This window comes from Lycorma delicatula, chromosome 1 (assembly GCF_047948215.1).
Source record: "Lycorma delicatula isolate Av1 chromosome 1, ASM4794821v1, whole genome shotgun sequence".
Classification (NCBI taxonomy): domain Eukaryota; kingdom Metazoa; phylum Arthropoda; class Insecta; order Hemiptera; family Fulgoridae; genus Lycorma; species Lycorma delicatula.
This window is the reverse complement of record NC_134455.1, coordinates 308,752,153-308,769,049: the sequence shown is the minus strand read 5'-3', so window position 1 is coordinate 308,769,049 and position 16,897 is coordinate 308,752,153. Positions and strand designations below refer to the sequence as shown.

General features: G+C 33.7%; 1 protein-coding gene across 3 annotated transcripts in view; it reads left to right on the top strand.

The window, feature by feature from the left end:
* Gp150 (leucine-rich repeat domain-containing glycoprotein 150) overlaps positions 1-16,897 on the top strand; it is a 111,395-nt gene that overhangs the window by 38,364 nt on the left and 56,134 nt on the right. The window contains exon 2 of one of the 3 annotated variants that reach the window (XM_075381281.1): positions 2,141-2,211. The exons of the other annotated variants lie outside the window; for them this stretch is intronic. The gene's annotated coding sequence lies outside the window, so the exon portion shown is untranslated. The remainder of the gene's footprint in view (positions 1-2,140; positions 2,212-16,897) is intronic. 3 annotated transcript variants of the gene reach the window in all.

Below are 16,897 nucleotides of genomic sequence, written 5' to 3'. Positions count from 1 at the left end.
GACCGGAGTCCGGTGAAGGAACCCCTTCGGGGGTCTTCTTATTTGAGGCATGGCAACAATAAAGACCGAGTCGGCTGCCTGGGTGGGGCATTGGGAACGGCATAGCCGGGCCCAGGTTGTTTGAGGCAATGGCACCCCCCGGAGCTTCGTTAACGCTTAAGTGCGGGTCCGACTCTGGGGGGCGGGATAAAAAAGGAAAAAGAAAAAAACTGCGTTTATTTATGTAATTTTTGATATTATCTTAGTCTTAATATTAATTTTATATAACAATAGTTAGTTACTGAAGCGTAAATAAACAGAATGTTTTTTAAGTTTATTAATATACGTGTATGAAAATAATTAACACTAAATATATATATATATATATATATATATATATATATATATATATATATATATATTATAAAGAAAGATAAAATTGTCCTGTTTTCATTGTACAAACGAAGTTTGACAATTTATTATTATGTAAGTACGAAACTAAAAAAAGGAGATGATTTTTTCAGTCACTTTAAAAAAAGAGACTGGATTTTGTTTGGATTTTTTGTTTGTCATTTATTTATCGTATCCAAATGTCATGCATTTACCAGCTGAATTTTGTTAAAAATATTCGTAACAGACGAAATTTTTTTTATTTACTCATTTTTTTTGTTATTAAACAAAAAATAGGAATCTTTCTTTTTGTTAATTTCATTTGTATTTTGGGTTAACAATAATCCTTTTATCTAGATCTTTTATATTTTCTTTATTAATATAAATTCTAATAAAAGAATATATTTATTTATAAATAGCATATTTATCGTTTGGAAATTATATTAATGATTGTTTCTGAAGGTGTTTCCTGAAGATTTTTTCATAAAGTTTTAAAGGACGAACAGGATGTAGATGTTTTATATTAGCAACTGACATAAGGCAAGGCATTTCCTATATGTCAGTCTTTTAACCAAAGATGTAATTATTAAGCTTCAAGGTAGTCAGGATTTTTCAGATAAAAGATAACTTTTCTGCAACGTAAAAACAGTTAACTCTTCCATAATTCCGATGGACGGATCCAGAATTACAATGATGATTTCGCTATTTCTATGAAATTCAGAAAAATCATCGGTATATCAACAAACTGATCTTTCTTTTTTTTTCTGCAAAATCTGCTTAGTAACGTTAACTGGGAAGCCCTTTAAAGTTCTATTAGTAGTTGTTAACAAAACCAATTAACACTGAATAACTTTTTTTTAATTCACATATCGTACCTACTTAAAATAGAACGACATTGATTTTATTAATCTGCTAGAAAATATGTAGTATTTGTGCATGTTCATCAAGCATATCAAATCCAACTGTTTTGGGGTGTCTTTGTTAATTAACAGAGATATATAAGGGGCCGCTTTCATTTCAGACGTCAAACTCAAAACACATTTCGGTTTTATTGTTTTTAAAGAGTGTTTAAGCTTATAATTTACTTGATTTGTGAACTCCCCTCATTGCTGTGTGATTTATAATAATCGGGAGTTATGTTTTATGTCGTAATACTGGATATAATATTAAAGTAACGAGAAATTATATTAATAAAAATTTATGTACTAAATGGTACGTCCATTCAAATAATGTTAATTATTTTCATTTTTTTAAGATTTGTGTACCTTTTTCATTATGGAATAGCTTTTAAAGCTTCTTTATATATTCTTTATATTATTTACAATCCCATATACTCGTAATGAATACATTCAGGAAAATATTTCAGAAGTTTTAGATTTTTTAGTATTTTCTTTAAAATAAATTTTAAAATGAGGTCCAATTTCACCAAAGTATAATTTCTTACATTTTAATTATAACATATATTTATTTTCCTAATGTGTATGTCGTAATCTGTTCAACAAGTGAAGTATGAGCAACCCCTCCTCTCCCACGGCCCAATGAGATTAGGACGATATGTATTACATGTAAATGCGTTGTAATCTTGTAAACTAAGGCCGATCATTCCTGATCCAACCACAAAAGTACAACCGGCCTCCGTGGCGCAAGTAGTAGCGTCTCGGCCTTTCATCCGGAGGTCCCGGGATCGAATCCCGGTTAGGCAAGGAATTTTTAATGTCTAATATTCAAATCCTATAAAATGAAATAAATTTTATTATAATTCGAATTTCAGAACCTTCGACTTCGAAAATCAGCTGTTAAACAACTGAATTGCGACGGCGAGTTAACTACTGGATCAGCCTGGTGGGTTAAATTTTAATTTTAATTATTAAATTTAAGGTGCGACAGTAATATCATTATGAAGCATACCCTACAGAAAAGATCTGGCCAAACGATTTAATACAATAAGATAGATCCATACGTCACATAATTTGATAAATTGGTAGGAATTTGCCTTAATGAAAACTGATCTTCACCTCATGTGGCTCTTCAATAACTATATGCAAAGCAATTTATATTTACTGTATATATTTAAATTAATCTTATAGTCTATCGATAATATGTTTGTAAAGATAATAAGTAAAGATAATCCTAGCTCCCTAGGGATAACTACTTCCTGGAAGGGGCTTAAGATATATCTTTCGATGCCTTTCGTTTCGTGACCCCATTGTGAATACATTTTCCCTTTATCTTAGTACATTCCTTTCCATTATTATTAATCGTTTGCTTCTTGGAAAGTTTTTGTTTCACACTCGCTGAATGGGTGATAAGATTGGAATAACTGTCTGCCTGCCTACCCGTTCGAGGACTTGATTTCCTCTGCAGTGACAGTACAAAAAGTCCGATCTATGATCGAGGTGTTTAACTTCTTAATCCTTAAAGAGAAGCAGTCTTCTTAAACCTTAGAAATACATTGCGATACAATCATTTATAATAGAACAAAATTCTTTAAAATATTAAAATAAAAATGAGCAAAATAAGAAGGATTGGGCTTCTTGATTGGGAGTTTGATTTTATTAAAGAAAATTAATGTTAAATTATAAGCTTATGTAGAATAAAGAATCCAGTTTAAATGTAACTGGATTCAGAAGTTGAGTAGATATGTTGCATAATAGACCAAAACTAGTTTTTTTATTTCAAATTACTTAATTGCTTTAAAAAAAACAGAGAGGCGGTGTATTTTTAATAAATAAGATTTTATTTGCTATATTTAAATTATCAATTCCTTTCTTATTGAGTAGTGCTCAGTAAGCTTGAAGGTTAAGTAAAAATGAAAATGATAATGAAATTTAACTATTTTTTTTTTTTTTTAATTATATTTATTAAAACCCCTTGATCTAATTTAAGATAGATTTGTTAATAATTACATTTAAACTAACATTTCTCGTTAATAAAGTTAATTATAATTTAACCGAATAATCCCTTTTGCGTGAATTAATTATCGATTTTATTTACATTTAATTATTGAACTAATTACTTGATTAAACTATTTTTATTAAATTTATTGGAATAATAATTATTTGTAATCAGATTACTTTATTTGTATATTCTCTTTGAGGATAAGAAAAGGATTATTAAAGTAAATTTAATATAAGATAAAAAGAAAAACCTTCCTTAATCAAATGGAAATTTTACGTCATCTTAAACAAATGTTGTGTATCTATCAACTATTATTATACAGATTTATCTTAATTTATTCTGTTTTTAAATGCTGATAATTAATAATTTTGTTAAAGATAATAGGTTTTTTTAAATTTAATAAAAATACCTTTGGTTATTGTTTGACGTAACTTTTAAACACGGTGGGAAGCTTAACAAGCTACTCATTACTTTAATTATATTAATTTAAATATTCTAAAATATATATACATATATTCCTACATTGTATTTTTTCCTACTAAAAATCAATGGGGAAAAAATTAAAAATAGATTAAAACTAGTATAAAAACTAAATGCTTAATGTAATGTGTGTAGTTGCAATGTTTCAATTACATTTAAACTATAATCCTCATCACTATATGATAATGAATAAAAATAAATTTGGTTTCAAAATTCATCCACTCCTTTTGTTTTTTTCTATTCCTAACAGATTTAAATGTTAAAAATTATTAATTCAACCCGTATATATACTATCTTGTTGTTGCACAAATTTGAAACTATTGAACTGATTTAATGTAATTTTTTTCGGTTACGAAGAATTCCTCCGTAATGGTTTTATAGTTCAGTGACGTGTATTTTTTAAGCAAAACAGTTAACTATACACAAAATTTGTAAAATTTTTAGGTTAAATTGCTATTCTAGCAGTTTTCATAATAGATTGATTATTAAGGAACAAATAGATTATAATAAAATCTTCGGTTATTTATTACCTACGAATGTATCGAAACATTATTAAAGTAAGAAATCCAAAAACTAAGTATTTTATATGTTTATCTTGTTCAATATATATATATAAATTTACTAATTAAAAAATATCAAAAAATAAAACCGGCTTTAAAAGAAAGAACTGAAAAGTAAAATATAAAAATTTTCTTAGATTTCAAAGTTTTCGGTCTGCAGCAAATACAAAGCAAGCAGATACCATTAGATTTAAATCGAAATTAAATCATTTATTTAAAATGTAATTTCTATTTAGACTTACATTGTATATGACTTTTTTTTTATATAGACCTTTTTTTTTGTATAGACCTTTGTGGTTCGAAAATCTCCAAAACTAATAGATCAATTTTATTGAAATTTAGATATGCTGTAGTAGAGTATCTGAAATTGTACACGAAAAAATTTTATGAAGATGGTTGAGTTGTTCTTCACTTACGCTCAATTTAAAATCGACAGCAAACTTTGTATTGGTGTATTTTTCATTCGCGCTTGTGCAGTAAGTCATAGTGGTGAGTGAGTTTAAACTCGATGCTTTTGCATATAGGCTCTATTCGTTATTTTTAATCACGTCATCAAATTACTGTTATAATAAATTAATTTTCTTATTAACAGAAAATATATTTTAATATTAAATAAACACCTAAATTATAACTCTGTTTTTCATTTTATTTATTTTTTGTATATTTCTTGAACAAAAAATTATACAAAATAAAATAACTAAAAATCGGTCTTCTTGCACAGAACTGCGTAAGATTTTTTTTTTCATTATCCAAACAATATATAAATTTTCCAAACCATTTTTTTCCCGAATGCATCAGAATGATGTCCGACTGTAAATATCATTTATACATCGAATGAGGTACTTCGCCAAGATAGGCATTTTGCATCGAGCCCCGGTTAGCTAAAATATTCGCTGTTAGGATAAGAATTGATGTGTGGAGTACTCTAAGATGGAGCTGCATTGTGGGTGGTGTAGGCGTTGACCTAGCTCCCTAAAGCAGACTAGAGTAGAGAGAGATAGTACGAGGATAGTATTTTTGTGTTTAAAGACTCAAGTAATGATCTAAGTGCATAGTCTAATTGAAGTTAGATATAGGAAGAGTTTTTGTGTGAAACCTTCGGTTTTAGAGGAAGGCGCGGGGATCGCGCTTCCGGGAATCGGATAATTTGGCATTTGAGGGTTGTAAATTATGATAGGTGGTCGTAGTTGGAAAACGTCATATAAAGATAGTGAGGTTGTGTAAATATATTATGGTAATGTCTGCCGAGGAATAATTTTGACAGAGAGGTCAAACTGATGACTGTTGAATTTTCAAGTCTGAGGGGTGTAAAAGACGATCTCCGGTAAAGCCCATCAGGGTTTAGTAAGGGAGCGGGTGATGTGGCGACCGGAATCGTCACAAGGCGGGTGTCCTCACAAGGGTTGGGTGTCTAAGGATGTAAAATATCATTACGATATAACAGTGGTACACTAGTTTTACTTCTTTTTTTTTTGTAATAGCTTACTAAAAGAGCAATTCCAATATTTCATTAATGACGACAGCAAAAATATCTTAAATCGTCTAATAAAGGTGATTTTAATTTAAAAAATTACTTTTGTACTATTCCGAAGAATTTACTTATAGTAATTCTATAACAGAATGATTATTGTTTCCATTAGTCAGCTAATTTCAGTTTTAAATCAACACTAAAATGAAAAAGATAAATAATAACTGGAATCTTGGAAAGTTGGAGTTTATGAAATTTTACGAATAAATGTCATAAAAGTAAAAAAAAAAAGTACATTTCTCGTATTAATCGTTATTAATTTTGCCTGTAATATGAGTGCGGTACAGTAGTAAATTCTAAAATGTGAATTCAGTTTTATTAAATATTTATCAATTAAATATTCATAAGAAACTGATTTATAGCATTTTACTACTTTGTTTATTAAAGAACTTAATACCAGTTTATTACTTCAGTGTTAGGAAACGGTTTTATGTTACTTGGTTTAGTTTTCCATTGATATATTTTGGTAGATATTTTATATATTTTTAGTATATACAAAGCAAAGAGTCTTGACAGACTATTCATCAATGCACAGCTCAAACCGCTTAACGTAGGTTAAGTGAATTGTGAATTTTGAAAAACTTCGTCTATAAGGGGAAAAAAGGGGGGGGGGCAAGTTTTTTTATAAAAATTCTATATCTCGCTAATCGAAGGAGTTGTGAAAATTGATATTTAGACAGTGCTTTGAAAATAAAATTGTACTTATTTCACAATTTTTAAAAATTCCACTTTGGATATGGCAAAGTATTTGATCAAATAATATGAAACCGAAGGTTCAGCAGTGAAAATTGGGTATTTAGACTTGGCAGAACTGCACATTTTCCCCCATTTGTAAGGGAAGGGGGCGGACCAAAATCGTGTGTGAAAATTCTAAACGTGAACAATATTTAGTGAATTATTACTGTACATATTCTTGACGACTACTCCGGTTGTTCATTGCTAACCGGTTATAGCCAAGGGGAGTCTGTGATTATTCCTGGAATACCTCTTACACAATTATAATATTTTTTTGAAGTTTAAAAGACTTTATTTTCCGCTAAAGCTGCGTTTCTCCCTGACTACTAGCAGATCCCATGGGCAGGACTGACGTAGGGTTGATTCCTTCTCTCATGGACAGCAATTTTAAGTGATCTGTTCCAAAATGAGCTCATCTAATTCTCTTATCGTTCTTGCGCCTGAAGAGAAAACCGCTAATGTACTTGAAAAAGCGCTCAGATAAATTTTTTTGTAGTGTTTTCTACTCGCCTAAAGGAACATCGTCTACGAACGCTAAACATCGCTGATCAACAAATAAAGCCTGCAGTGTACGAACATTCTCAGGATAAAACCAACCACTAGAAACAATTTGACCTAAACCCTTGTCAAAGAAGTTAGACCGATTTATCAATATGCCTGCTGAAGTACCAATCTTTAAATTTGGTAGAATGTTTACAAAAGTTTAATGTTTTTTTTCTTTTCTTGAAAACCTATTCTAGGTACAGATCCAAAATCCGCGTCAGTGAACCCCAGGGTACAGCATGTATATAATAATTAAAAAGTAAGAATCGTAGTTGTTAGATTACCTTAATGAAAATGTTTACAAATGAAGAAAAACTGACCACCTACGTTGTATTTAAAAGGTAGACATTATCTTTAGTGAGTTTCATCGTAAACAAATTAAAATATTTTAGGCCTAGTATTACTCAGAAAAAGATTTTGATGAATCGTCAATCGGTTCACGATCGGCTAAATTTTATATAGGAACGGATGTTTATGATTTAACGGATTATGGGTTTGAGAAATATTCAAAATATTAACTTGTGTAACAAATTTATTGATTTTGAATTGATTGCATATTGAAATTAAATAATTCGTCTATCTATAGACAGTATTATTTTATAATTTTAGTGTTTGATCATTTTTTCTCGATGTCATTTATAATATTCATTTTACCAGTTTTTTAGTTTTATAGAGTTCGTGCTTTTCGTGAGTAAATAACGATAATAAGTGAATATGTTTTTAATTGTAATATTATTTCTTATATTTTTGATATTATATTATGAAGTAATTTATATAATACTTAATTGACAATTTTTAAATTATAAAATAAAACAGTAAAATAGTACTTCATAATCATCTGAATTTCCAGTTCATGATGACATATTAATGTTTTTAATTTTAAAATAACATTAAAAAGAGATTGAGATATCAGATTTCTGTCACTATCATCATTAATATACAAAATGCTCACCAATCTTTCTAGGTATTATTCCTATTTTAACTACGATATTATTATTTTAGCCATTAATCTATATTTATTGATTTAAAATTCCTCCGCTCTGTATATTTTCAGAAATGTGTAATAAATGGATCATGATTTAATAAAAAAAATCATACCTTAATATTGTAGAAAAATTTTTTTTTTTTTAAGAAATACACTGGACCCAGATTCAAATCTTGCTAAAGATGTAATTGAATGCTCATATTTTTAATATACTTTAATATTTTGTCTAACTCAAGATTTTGTCAAGAACTTGGTAGGCTTATAATTCAAAATGAGACCAACTTAAGAAGACCTTACGATTAAGAAATAGGCTTATAGCCAAAAATCTCTAAACATTATGTATTTTTAATCCACCAAACAAACTTGCATTTTACTTGGAAAAAATGACATTACAGCATTCAAACAATTCCAATCCTAACGAATGATGGCGAATTATATCATTTCAATTTTTAATAATTCTACGAATAAATAATAGTAATAATAATGAACTGTTAGTAATCAGGATCTAGTGATAAATTAGGTAGGTCGGGAATTTGGGCTAATATCACTGATATTAGCCCAAATATCACTGTTGAGTGTTGGGTCGCTAATCAGTAATGTACTAAATCTATAATTACTCTTTTTTCGAAATAAATTTTTTTCTGTATAAAATTATCAAATTCTGTTTATGTTTTTGTATCTGTAAGTTTTAAAAACCAGTTGATCTTCAGTTATTTAACTGGAATTAATGAACACGCTGGCTAGATTAAAACATCTCAACACCTCCTAAACTCCGAAGCGTGTCACTGGATCCTTCGATTCTAAGATATCTTGCTTGAATTTTGTTCCCGTTCTTTCTTATCTAGGTTTAATGTGTGCAAAAGTTTCCTACTGAACAATCGGTGAAGTGACAGATCGGGATTTTCAATAAATCTTGCTAGATTTTAAAAACTGAGTAGAATAATAAGTAAAAATTAGTTTCTTTTAAGGCGCCATAACTTCTTTTTTAAAGTATATCAAGCATTAGTAGTGTATAAATAGGGGTACGGCGTCAGTTTTGCCCTCCCCTTCCGCGGGGAGCGCTGGTGTCGCGTCCGCCATGTTGGTTTTCCCCTTTCTCCCTCTGGGAATTTCCCTTTTCCCTGAGCGGGATGTTGAAATTCTGCAGGGTAGCCAACTTTGGTAATATGTGTTCGCTTTGAATATTATTTATAATAATTAATTCAAAGGTTAGTACTGCGACACTAGCGCTCCCCGCGGAAGGGGAGGGCAAAACTGACGCCGTACCCCTATTTATACACTTTTTTTCTTTTCTTTTTTCTCCCTACTTCCCCGGGCCGTGTATCCATTCAAGTATGCGCAGCCCGGGAAAGTGTCCTTTAAACTCAAAGGAGGCCTCCCCACCCGCCGGCTGTACGTCCGGCACAGCAGGTCAGCCTCCCCGGTTGGATCTTTTGTTTTAATGTGCCTGCCTCAAGCCCCCCCGACAGAGAACCAGGCCCGACAAAGCCGTCCCTAGCCCCCACCGAGGGAACCGGGTCTCGGTCTTTTCATTACCCAGTTGTTATGATCCCCAAACGAAGGAATGATCTTCTCCTCATAGCTGCTTGCCTTAACGAAAATATTAAACTACTAAGTTACCATGGGGCCTCAATGGCCTTTTAAAAGGGCTACATCATCTTTAGCCTTTAGCACTATCTTGGCAAACTCCTCCATTTTGTTCCAATTGTCAGTGGATCGCAGGAGAAAAAGAAGCAGATTCTCCGGATTTAATTCTTGCAGCCCTGCACGTCGTCTATGTATAGTCCATCTATTACAGTGGAACAGAGTATGTTCGGCAGTATCCGAATCCTGGCAGAACATGCAAATAGGTGCTGATCTTCTACCGAATCGATGTAAATAATATTCGAAGCTACCATGCCCAGAAAGTATTTGAGTAAGATAATAACCAACCTCCCCATGTCCTCTATCAAGCCACATGCCCAAGTCGGGTATCAATCTCCTGGTCCAGGTGGCTTTAGTGGAAAGATTCCATCTGTCCTGCCGTATGCGCCTGATGTTGGCTTGGGCTTCTTGTTTTGGCATGCCACGATACCTAAGTGATCGCTCTTTAACTAAGAGGTCGAAAGGGGAAACCGATGATAATACACAAGCCGCATCGTAAGAGATGGTGCGGTATGCAGAAGTGATGTTTATAAGAGCTTGCCTATGCAGAGTTCTAAGTCTTGCGACATTTCTTGCAACACAAAGTGCTTTTTCCCATATAGGTGCAGCATACAATAATACAGAGGTTAACGTTGAGGCAATGACCCGCCGCCTAGATGCACGTGGAGCTTCATGTCCAGCCAACAATCTTGTTAAGCCTTTGCGGTATTCTCGACCTCTTTACATTTCTGTGCGAGATGAGGACTAAACTTTAAAGCTGGGTCTATAATGACACCAAGATCTTTTGTTACTGCCACACGGTCTAGTCTACGATCGCCCACGCGGAGATTTAGGTCTGAGTCGCCTTCTTCCAGCCAGAAAAATATAGTGACATTTATCTAAAGACAAAGATAGTTGTCAGTCCGAGATCCAGTTATTAACCAATGTTAGCACTTCATTACCGGCAACTTCAAGGTCACGTTTAGTTTTGGCTTCAATTAATATAGCCAAATCATCTGCATAAGCAACTATTTCCGAGCCTTTAGGTAATCTCAGTCTGAATATTCCATCAATTACTATTAGCCAAAGCAAGGGGCCTAACACAGACCCCTGCGGCACTCCTCCATGAAGCTGATATCTAAATTTACCTTCAAGCGCCTCGAACAAAGTCCACCTATCAGTCAGATATTCTCGTACTTGTCTTTTGATATAGGAACTAATCTGTTTGTCCGTGAGAGCTGCCATAATCGTATCCCACCGGACCGATCCAAAGGCATTTTTTATATCTAACAGAATAAGCAACGGGATTCTTCTGGTACGCCATGTACTAGATCTGACAGACAATACCCAGTTGGTAATTTTATCCAAATTGGTTATCATGAAGCCCGTCTTTGGACTCTAATTCTTGGATAAGTCTGTTCGCTACCAAGCGCTCGGCAACCTTTCCCATATTACTGATGAGACTCAACGGCCGATAGCTAATGATTTCTTGATTGCCGGACTTCTTAGGCAGGAAAACAGTCCGTAACTCCTTCTAGCACGCGGGGAAAGTCTTGTTTTGTACTCCATAATTCATGTCAGTGATTTCCCAGGGTATTATCTTCATTAATCCTTTGAGGAGGGCAGCCGGGATTCCACCCGGACCCGGACTTTTTTTATTCTTCAGACCAGAAACGGCAATAGCGACCTCGTTTTGTGTAAAGCGTTTAGCTTCACAGTCTATTATGTCCGTATGTCCCTCGTCATGAACAGGGAAGAGGCTATGAAGATGCAGTCTGGCCGTTTCTGTAACTAGGACAGGCAAGCGGCGTCCTAGTCTCTTCATTACTATTTTGTATGCCCGTCCCCACGGGTCTGAATCCAAGTCAGCACACAACTGTTTCCAACAGTTTCTTTTACTAGTCTTTATTAGATGATTCAAAGTACGCCTAGCTTGGACAAATCTTTCCTTCGCCTGGTCATATGGCACACCGCCAGCGGGCCGCAGCCTTTGCTTTTTCCTACACCAAAATTGTAACACTCTTCGCTGATCTGCAATTTCAGACGTCCACCAGTATACTGGGTGACGACCCCCTCCAAACTGCGGGACTCTAGACAGTTCTGTAATAATTGATTCTTGAAGGACTTGCGGCGTTACTATTCAGATACCCATCAGATAGGGTCCTGGCAATCTTGTTAACCACCAGCTCAACTTGTCTTGGACTAAATCTAAATCGTGCAGTGGCTGATGTTGAAGGTCTTGCGCCTTCCATAACAAGCAAAGTTGCTATGTGATCGCTTCCGGTTTCAGATTCAAAACGCTCCAACTAAAGACAGAAGGATTCCATCTGCCGTCCACCAGCGTAAGATCCAGCACTAATCTATGGCCTCTTGCCTCGTAGGTATAAGTGCAGTCATTCAGGCAGATCAGCCCTGTGGTCATCATCATGTCAATGAAGATTCGTCCCCTTGCATTGGTATAAGAGCTGCCAGTTAAAATGGACTTACAATTAAAGTCGCCTAAGAGTATAGGTCTACTAGGTGCCCGCTGTATGACTCGCTGCAAATCGTTGATGTACTGCGCAAAGTCCCCGATATTAATGTTTGGACTTACGTAACCGGCTATAAGGACAAAGTCCGGGAGTGCTACAGCCTGAATTCCCTCATCTCTATGAAGTAGGTGCCAGCCAAGACGGCCGGAGACATTACTGATAGCAACATCCCCAACCGCGTCAGCCCACCAATCGCCTCTGGCCGCCGTTCTCAGGTTGGACTCTGTGGTGACTATAAAGTCAACCTCAAGATCGTTCGCAGTCTCCCCCACCAGATCGTGGGAAAGAATGCTCCTGTTGGCGTTAGATAGTATTATTTTAGCCATTATTTAGGTAGTCCACACTGCACTCCTCCCGTGCGATGGTCCGTGCCGTTGCAGTCAAGGCATTTAGTGACCTCCTTGCTGTCTCTTATCACATGGCCTTTCTGACCGCAGTTGTAACAAAGGGTTGACCTATCCGGGCCCTTACATACCGTACTCGCGTGATCAGCGGCCCAGCATCTTTGACACCTCATATTATCAGTCCTGATATAAGCCCGGCAGTGAACCAAGCCGACCTTAATTCTACTGGAAATTAACTTAGTTGCAGCCCTCTGATTGGTTATTTCTGTCGCATTTCGAGTATTTCCATAAGCCTGCCGTAATGAGGTAATTCTGAAAGACTCAGTGTCTCCAATAACAGCCGTAATAGCCTCGCTTAATTCTTGCGCTGTGGTACTCTCTTCCATGTCTTTAACGTGTACCACTGCGCGTCGGTCGCCCTTAGTACGAAAATCCACCTGAAGGTCAGAAGCCCTGTCTCTCAATGTTGCGGTAAACTGAGCCGCATCTTTAGGATCTTTAACTCTGACTTCCAAGTCTTCATTTCTACCCTTGCGAAGGGACAGGATTTCCCCTGCCTCGTCTTTAAAGATCTTATCCTTTACAGTCCGGAGTAGATCAGCATACGTCTTGCCCTGTGACCGGACAACCACCACTTTGCTGCCCTCCACAGGAGGTGTTGATCGCCGAGCAGAAGCGGATCTAGAACGCGTTCTACTCTCTTCAGTCTTTTTCGGCGCTACCATCAATGCAGGCGTCTCACTAGTCCTGAACAGGTAGATAACCATCTTCTTAATCATGACACCAATAGGACCACTTGGCAGAACGAACGCCGCATTAGGGCCCTTAGTAGGATCTTCTTGACCGCGCCTAGTATACACCCAGCAGCAGCGCTGTCGCCCTCTGTCGAGTCGTAGAAAGCAGTATACTTATTGGTCTGAGAATCGTATTCGTCATCCATAATGACAGAAGTGTCTACAGTTATCATTCCAGGCTTCTTGCCCTCTGACATTGCCCTTTTGGACTTGGTGATATCAATAAATTGACAGGTATCTGTAACGCCCTCTGCAGGCAAGGTAATTAATTTGGCTTTAGACATTGTCCAAGCAGACCATCTCTTAGCGGTCATATCCAGAAGTTCCTCATCAGTTAGTTCAAGACTTAATATGTCTTCCTGATCTGCACCAGGGGGCATATCAGTCTGTGTATATTGCGAACTGGTCTCTGGAGTAGTCGTAGTCTCCTGCAGATGTTTTAAAGCAGTGTATATTTCTCTTAATTCTTTACTTTGGTCATACATATAATTTAACATGTTTTTCCCAGATATTGTTTGTAACGCATCATCGCTTGTCCTAGTCGAAGAGTAACCTCCTTTAAGCCACCAGTATAGACCTCTTCTTCAGAGGAGGAGGTCTAATTCGTTTTTTGCCCTTGGGATCAGTCAGTTTCAGCGGCGGAAGCCCTAAGGATCCCTGTCCACTAGCATAACTTTGTTCTGCTTTATCCGCCATGGATGATAAATAAACTCAACAACTATGTAGCAGTTGTGTTCTCCAAGTAATTCCCTTTAATTTGATACCCCACACGTGGGGTAGCCAAAAACCCCTAATTATACACTACTAGCATTCAATGTTACGCTTACTTTGGATTGTGGTTTCCCGCTGCCTTCTCTACAGAACCAAATATATCTCCTATATCAGAAATTCTCGCACAGGCAGATATGAGATTCAACCTACAAATTCCTCTTACACCTCTGGGACATAAGACTGTGCTTTATCATTATTACACATAATTACTTTAAGAAAAAGTCATGACTAAGCTCTGATCTATTAAATTTTCACGAGTCTTATCCATAAAAAAACTGAGGCTTATTTCTTCTTCTGCTACAGAATATAATAAACTTTAAAAAAAATATAAATCTTAGAAAAATAAAAGTCCTAAAAGATTATTGCTTTGAAAAACTAATCCATTAAAAGCAATAACAACTATTTATTAACTCTTAATTTGGTAACCATTAATTTAAGAGTTGTTTTGTTTTACTCATTATTTTAAACGTTATTGGTTCTTGTTTTTACTTCAGCGCCGATTTCTAAAATTTTAAATTTAAAGAATAGTTAAATAAAAATATTAGGTCTTTATTTTACTGGGTTTAAAATTTATCAAATAGTTAGAAGTTATTTCTTTTTATTTTTAGTTATTTGTTTTACGATTATGAAGATTTTTGACGTGTAATAAATTATGACATTTATCTGCCACATTTTGGTCTGTTTTGTTTTAAATGAGTCTTACGTGTAAAATTTATGTTTATTTTCAATTTTCTCAAAATTAGTTTCTGACAAATTTTTTTAGATATTTTTTTATACCAAATAACAAAGTTAACTTTTGGCGAACGTAAATCATTTTTTTAGACTTCAATCTTTTCAGCTTTGCATTACGGAAATCTCTAGAGAAACCTGACTTATTTAAATTCTTTTTTGAAGAACGTATAAAAACCACCAGATTTGACTTTCATCTGGATTTCAAGATGCTTCATTTTAATCGGAAATCATAATTAAATATTTAGCTAGCAATAATATGATAAAAAGATTTCTAGACATTTATTTATAAGAACGTTTTTAGTTAGATTAATGTCCCAAATCAGCTATGGAAATATGTATGTGCAATTTTGAATCGCTGTAGAAAAACGTTCAAGGAAAAAAAGAACAATGGAAATTGAGTCATTGTTAAAGTGTAAGGGTTGATTTCGTATTAAAAAACAAACCGGTCGAATTGAGCTCCTGTATTTTTGAAATACAGAAATAAATATTAAGAATTTTTTTACATTTTTTATTTTCAAATGTGATGATTAATAAAAAAATTGAATGGAGGTTTTTCTTACTCATTTTACATAAAAAATTTTTAACATTTTTGTCTTTTGAATTTATGTTACAAAATTTTACTATTCTTGTACTAATAATAAAACAATGAATTGAATTTAATCATTAATTAATGTATTGCAAATCATTTAACGTACAAGGTTTGTTAGAACATACGGCCTCCAATTGTTCTTCCGATAACGTTTATAGCATTTAATAACCTTAGTAATATAATGTACGTAATAACTGTCAACATTGTATTGTAAATTAAATTACAGTTAAATAGTTAATTAATTTCTAGAAATAAAAACCTTCCTTTGTAATTAAATTATACTTGGGTTTAAATGGAACTTTATTTAAAGATATCTGTTTTACAAACTTTATTAATATTACTATCGGTCAGCTGCTCATAATTAAGTCGCGTGATGTGTTTCTTATTGGTTCATATTTAATCAGTGGAAAAGACAAAAAGTTTGCTTATTGATAAAAATAAGAAAGTGTGTAGAGACAGCGTAAACAGACTCCTTTCTACAAAGTGTAAATTAAGGCGCAATTGCATACAGGAATTATTATTATTTAATAATTAATTATTTTCTTGATAATACTTTTAACATCAGAATAAGATCAGTCTGTATATCATTTTATGATAACACTGTAATACAGTTACGAGAAAAAAAATTAAATCATCTGTGTAAAAACTTTAATTTCTGTTTAAGATATCTTATACTTATTCGCTACCTGTAAAAAAGTTACAACTGGACATTAGAAGAACTTTGAAATAACGAATCATTGAAATCGGTCTATTTGCTGAAGTTTTAAGAGTAACAAAGTAAATAAAAATGAAGAATGTAGTATAAAAATAGATTAAAAAATAAAACCTTCCTTTTATTGAAGTCTGTAAAATAATAATTTTAATTTTACTAAAATATTACATTTGTTTTACAGAATTATAAAGGTTGAGTACAATTGTTCAGTCTAAGTCAGCGGCAAGGCTAGACATCGATGTAGGTTCCTTCTAAACTGGTTACGTTGGCCAGGTGCCATGATACATCTTGAATTTGTTGTTATGTTGGTGTAGCAGCTGATGTTTTTAATCTTTGTTACGGACAGGTGTTTATAATGAACATGAAGAAAATTAAAACAATAAAATTTTTTAAACATTTTTCTCTTATTTATAAAACGTGAAAAAAAGCTTTTTGTTTGGAAATTTTTTATTTACTTATAAATACGACTTATTAAGGGCTAATGCTTTAGAATAGTTAATTGAGCGTAAAACTAATTCATACTATATAAAAATAATTTGAATATATATTTCATAAGAGAAAAATGCAAGACTGTATATTTCACTCTTAATATATGTGTGAGATTCAAGGTGAGTGTGAATGCTTATTTTTTTGTCTATGTAAGTAAATTAACAAAAAATATATTTTTTTTTTTTTATTTACTTCTTTGTTTTTTCCTCCACGT